The sequence below is a fragment of the Numida meleagris genome, chromosome 19 (assembly GCF_002078875.1).
Source record: "Numida meleagris isolate 19003 breed g44 Domestic line chromosome 19, NumMel1.0, whole genome shotgun sequence".
Taxonomy (NCBI): domain Eukaryota; kingdom Metazoa; phylum Chordata; class Aves; order Galliformes; family Numididae; genus Numida; species Numida meleagris.
In genome coordinates this window covers 602,915-609,345 of record NC_034427.1, presented here as the reverse complement: position 1 = coordinate 609,345, position 6,431 = coordinate 602,915, and the positions used below count along the sequence as shown (strand labels likewise).

At 46.9% G+C, this 6,431-nt stretch overlaps 1 long non-coding RNA gene across 1 annotated transcript; it reads left to right on the top strand.

Annotated features, from left to right (window-relative positions):
• On the top strand, nt 224–5,326 carry LOC110408058. Its single transcript, XR_002444140.1, has 2 exons — nt 224–389; nt 2,486–5,326. It is a non-coding gene; the product is annotated as an uncharacterized LOC110408058 (long non-coding RNA).

Below are 6,431 nucleotides of genomic sequence, written 5' to 3'. Positions count from 1 at the left end.
TAGCGACCCGGCCGGGCAGACTACGCTTCCCAGAAGGCCCCGCGCCCCACACCGCCCCCGACAGCGCTTGGGAGCTACGGGGAGCGCCAAGGCTTCGCGCTGCTGGGCTGCGGCCGCTCGCGGGGCCTGCGGCCCGGTGCTGTCGTCCTGGGCTGTGCTTCACCGGGCGGAGCTGTGGGAAAGGGAGTGTTTTTGCACAACGACACCAGAACGAAGTTTGTGCAACCGAAGTGATGTACCGAAGGACTCATGATACCGGCAAGTTCCTGCTCGTAGATGAGCTTAAAGAACAGGAGGTCCGCGTTCTTGAGTAACGTCGGGACATGTACTGGAGCGGATCGGCTCTGCGAGATGAACGGCAGGCAGAGGGCAGGGTTAAGTGTGAGAAGGTGATCCCAGCATACCATAACAGGGAAAAGCTAAGCAGGAATAGAGGGGAATGGGAAGGGGTAACCACGCAGTAACCAGGGGCAGGACGTGTAATAAGAACATCAGAAGTGTGAGATAGGCTGTAAGCCCCGGAGTGCTCAGCTAGTGAGGAAATGAGAACTTGCATTGGGCAGTAGGAAATAGAAGGTGTTGCATCTTTCTGGTCAGGTGTGCTTGCATAGTCCAAGGTCAGGAAAGCAGGCTGTGAAGTTTTACTCGGGGGGTTGGGGGAGGCTCATGTGCGAGGGTGATTGAGATGTACTATGTACGAAGAGAGTGCGGAGCCTGGATCTGTGATTCTGCTACCCTGCAAGGGGCACGGCCAGAGAAGGGCAAAGCGTTAGACTTGGGTGAAAAGAGGAAGCTTGGGAACTGGAAGAAAAAGAGTGTAAGAAAAGACCCTGGAAACGTTCCCCTGAATGGCCCTAGGGAAGGATGCAGAGACACTGGGAGGAAAATCTGGTGACTTGGGGAAAAGATAGATAGAAGAAAAATGATTCCTCATTGTGTTTTTGTTTGGACAAAGGAATTTATCTTAGGGCAGCATGTGTTCTGGCCAGAATACGGATCAGGTGGGGATTGGGTGTGCACACTGATAGAGAAAGATGATTTGTTGTTAACCAAGGAATCACGCTGGAATCATAGAATCATAGAATTAGCTAGGTTGGAAAAGACCTACAAGATCACCTAGTAGGTGATCTTGCAACCTTCCTGTGGAAGAGTGAAAAGAATAAGTCAAATGTAGAGCATAACTGTCTGGCCCTGTTAGAATACCAAACTAAAGTGAGAAGTTATTTAGAGGATGTACGCCCTGGCAAAGAGAAAGTGTTTTTTATAGATGCATCCTCAAGGACGGTGCAGGGGAAGAGGTTCAATGGATACGTGATTGTTGACGGGAGGATTAATGAGATAAAAGAAATGAGCTTGTTGCCCGTATATTCTGAAAAATATGGGAGGAGCGTGGGCTGGTTAATAGTAAGGGGAAGGGACTGGCCAATGAGGAGCTCATTAGATAGATCATGGAAAATCTTAGATCTGCTACCTGCAGAAATTGCAGTGGTTCGTGTGAAAGGACGAGATCAGAAGGAGAACTCGGCCATTGCCCTAGGGAATCTATTAGCAAATGAAAGGGCTGAAGAAGCAGCCTTGCAGCCAGAAGTGACCATGAATCATTTCACACCCAAGATACCCTCTCCTCCAGAAAGACATTCAGTGAAATGGAAAAGGAGGCTTTTAAAGGGAGCAAAGGAGTCTGAAGGGAGGTGGATACTCTCTGATGGTAGAGAGATGTTGAATAAACAGGTGATGAGGGAAATCTTAGACATCTTACATCAGGAAAGTCATTGGGGGGTTCAGGTGATGTGTGGTGCTGTACTGGAAAAGTATAGGTGTACAGAAATTTTTACAGTAGCCAAACAAGTCTGTGAGAAGTGTGTGATTTGAAAGAAAATTAATAAGGAAGCCTTCTGGAACCAACCCCAGGGCAGACGAAACCCAGGGCTAAGACCATTCCAAAGTGTTCAGGTTGACTTCACCAAATTGCCCAAGGGGGAAAGGGTTAAATACATACTGGTCATGGTGGACCACCTAACAGGTTGGGTAGAAGCTTTTCCTTTAAACTCCACTGCAGCCACAGTAGTGGCTAAAATCATTTTGGAACAGATAATTCTCAGATATGGATTGTTGAGAACCAAGATTCTGACCAGGGAAGTCACTTCACTTCCTGGATTTTACAGAATCTAATGACAGAATTAGGGATATCTTGGGAATTCCATACGCCATGACACCCATCATCATCTCAGAAAGTAGAAAGAATGAATCAGACCCTAAAAAAACAATTATCTAAACTAGTGTTAGAAACTATGCTACCGTGGACTAAATGCTTACCCTTAGCACTAATGAGGATCAGAACCACTCCATGGAAAGACATAGGAGTCTCACCATATTAAATGCTCTTTGGGCTACCCAAAGGGAATGGGGTTCCACAGTTTGAAACTTAGGATGCTTTTCTTAAAAACTATATACTCAGGCTGTCCTTCTCTTTATCCTTCCTCAGGCACCAGGGGCTATTGGCTCAAACCCCACCACTAGAGTTTGTTGTTCATAGGTTTCAATCTGGAGACTCAGTATTGATCCAGACTTGGAGAGAACCCAAGCTCCAACCCGAGTGGAATGGACCCTTCCAAGTTCTGCCAACCACAGAGTGTTGTTTGAACCACTGAAAAAGGATGGACTCATTACACACCAGTTAAAGGGCCAATCAGCCCACCCTCAGACTGTGGGGACTGGCACGTTCAGACCACGGATGATCCCCTGCGAATCTTGAAAAGAAAACTGCACTCATCTCTCTCCTAGCCCCAACTATTGACAACATGTTAAAAAGGGGCCAAGTCATAGTATTGGTGGTGGTAATGACCAGTCTCAGAGGAATCGAGGGTATAGGTTGGGAGGAGGGTGATAAATGGAGAGGGGAAGCAGGATACCCTGTGAAATTATGGGTGAATGTAACAGAGTCCAAGGTACCACAGACTGTTCGGTTTGACGCTTGTCAGGTGTTAGCCTGTGGAGACCCCTAGAGGCTCAGTGAAACTAACTAGTGAGAATAAATACCTCTGCCCCGAGAATCAGGAACGGGTATATAGGGGACCACCATGTCCTGGATGGAGTAATGTGTGGTGGACCACCACCTATAATGGATGGACTTACTCACCAAGTTCATCCAACTCCATCAAACCTTTGAAAAATCAAATCAGCATATTTAAAAGAATTGCTCAGCCAAATTGCCAGCCCCTGCAGTGTAACCCGATAATGATAATGATTAGAAAGGTTGATAAATTTGTCAACTGCACTTATGGTTTCGGAGTGGATGTGACAGGGAAGGACCCAGTGGTGAGATTTAGGATAGCAGTATGGGAGCCACAACCCTATGTTACTAACACTACCTAGGAGGAGAAAGATCCTGTAGAAAGTGGGGGGAGTCTTCTCAATAACCCCATTGTAACTGTTAAGGAAAAAGAAGATATCTGACAGATGTTTGAGGTAGAAACACGATATGGGGACCTGAATGCCTGGGTAGAATGGGTAAAATATACCATCCAGAGTCTCAGTCGTAGCAAGTGTTATGCTTGCACCTCAGGGTAAATAACTGCCCAGGTGGTACCCTTTCCATTGGGAGGGACTAGAGATCTCCAAGGAATGGAATGCACGATTGCACTCTATCAGAAGAAAACTGCCTGGACAAATGAGACTTCCAAGTCTCTCTCTCTCTTCTTCCCTCCCTTCCCTAGCTGGGATACCAGAATTCCGCCTGTATTCTCCACAGCCATTGGTCACCGTACAGCTTGTCTCTCTGAGCAGGTTGTGAATGCTACCAGGCCCTTGGGGGAATGCGCCTTGTGCCCCGAAACCCTAAATGTTGCGGATGATTAGGTGGGGAACTATTCAAGGCTGAGAATCCCCTGGGCAGATCTCTGGTGGTATTGCGGAGGGAAAGCCCTATGGTCCACCTTGCCTTCTAACTTGGGGGGCACCTGCACACTTGTTCAGTTAGCCATCCCATTCACCCTGGCATTCGAAAAAGAAAGCCCCTGTACTCCTAGGAGAAATAGGAGAAGTTTAGGAGTATCATCTGACAGAAGAATGTATTTAAATTCTATTGGGGTACCTAGAAGAATCCCTGATGAGCATAAAGTAAGGAGCCAGACTGCGGCCAGGTCTGAGTCCTCACTAGTTTGGTGGATAACTATTAATAAGAATGTAGATTGGATCAGTTATATTTACCACAATCAGCAGAGGTTCATATATTATACTAGGGATGTTATAGAAGGGGTTGCAGAACAATTAGACGCCACTGGTAGGATAACATGAGAAAATAGGATAGCATTAGACATGGTGTTGGCTGAAAAGAGGGGAGTATGCATAATGATGGGCAACCACTGTTGCACCTTTATTCCCGACAATGCAGCCCCGGATTGCACCATAACCAGGGCATTGCAAGGACTCGCTGGCCGATGCAGAGGACTCGGGAATAGACACTTCACTTACTAGATGGTTGGACTCTTGGTTCAGTAAATGGAAAGGAGTGGTGGTATCCATACTTACACCTTTAATTGTGGTAGCAGGAGTTCTAACAGCAATCAGCTGTTGTATTATCCCCTGTGTTAGAGGATTGGTCCAGTGTCTAATCAAAACCACCCTATCTAAGCAGATGCTGTAGGGCTACCCCTGTATTCAGACAAGATGTTGATATTAGGAGAAGAAGTAGGAGACGGTGATCAGGACGACCTGTCTTCAGATGAGAAATGTGAAATAATGCTATTGACACTAGAAGCCACATACAGGACTATACCTTATTAAATTTTGCAAAAATCAACAATTGTGTAAATAGAAAGAGGGGGAACTCTGGGAAAGGAAATGTTTTTTCAGAATGACACCAGAACAAACCTCGTGCAACCAAAGAGCTGTACCTAAGGATTCATAATACTGATAAGTTCCTGCTCGTGGCTGAGCTTGAAGAGCAGAAGGCCTGTGTTCTTAAGTAACATCAGGAAATGTACTGGAGTGGATCAGTTCTGCAGGATGAATGGTAGACAGAGGGCAGGGTTAACTATGAGAATGTTATCTCAGCATACCATAACAGGGAAAAGCTAAACACAAATTAGGAGGGGAACAGGGAGGAGGTAACCAAGCAGTAAACAGGGGCGTTACACATAATAAGAAAATCAGAAGTGTGGGATAGGCTGTAAGCCCTAGAGTGCTCAACCAGTGAGGAAACAAGAACTCGTATTGGGCAGTAGGAAACAGAAGCTGTTGCATCTTTTCATTTGAGTGTGCCTGCCCTATAGGTCTTCTAGTCTTGCAAAAGTGTAAAATAAAATGTGATTTGTAGCAAATTCCACCTGAGCCTGGATTATTGGACACAAGCGTTTCTCACAGAGCCTCTGGCACGGAGCCTGCCCCAGCACCTTGTGGGGAAAAGCTACTCCTGGCACCCAGTACAGGTGCTCCACTTCCCACCCTGTGCACTGTGCCTATTCCCCACCACATGCCTGGGAAGAGCCAGGCACCATCTTCTCCACAGCTGCCTCCAAATGGTGGCTGTGCTTCCACAATGCCATGTCCTCCTGCTGTGAACGTGTCTGGTGCCTCAGCCTTTCCTCAGAGCAGTGCTGAGCTCAGTGTGGTGGTGGTGGCCTGTGCTGAGCTCAGCCAGACATGCTGCAGGACATTGCACTGCCCTTCCTGGGTTCACAATGGCAGTGCGTGTTGGTGGTTTCAGCAGGACCATCTGTCTCCAGTGCTTAGGACTTCCTGGCAGACTTTCACACGCTGCCTTCTCAGTACATGCTTTACTTTCCTCAGCCCACATGATGCTGTTTCTCTGTCCACACCCATAGCTACCTCTGCCTCCCCTTCACACAAACTCTCGCAAAGCAAGTTCTACAACCCTTGATTTGGAGTGGTGAAGAATGGAAGGAAGACCTGTTCATGTCTTAAAAAATTGAGAGAGACAGAATGAAAGCACACACTTCATATCAATATATATAATCACAACCCTTATTTTCCTGTAGGAAACCTAAAGGATTTTCTGACGCTCCTGAGCTTGCCACTTAGAAGAGTTTGTTAATGTCCAAGCCACAAAGTTTGCATTGGATTCATGCAACTTCAGAGCCAGATGGTGGAATGGAGAAGGCTAAATGCCTCTGGGACATAGTCCCTAAAGGCCCCATTTATATGGTAAATCGTGCACTTTCTGGATCAAGGTCGTTGCTCCGAGCTTTTCCAGTATTTAGAACAGGCTTAATCCCTTCATGTTGTAAAAGAAACATCAGATGGCCCAAGGAGAGTTTCTTGCTGCGCATAACCCCCTGCCCTGGGGTGAGGCAGAACATCTGTCTGCTGCTGCCTTTTCAGGGGGCTGCTCAAGTATGGTCCTGTCTGCTGCCGCAGCACAGCAGATCTGCTTCTCAAACAGTAAAGGGAACGTTAGAAATCAGCCTATC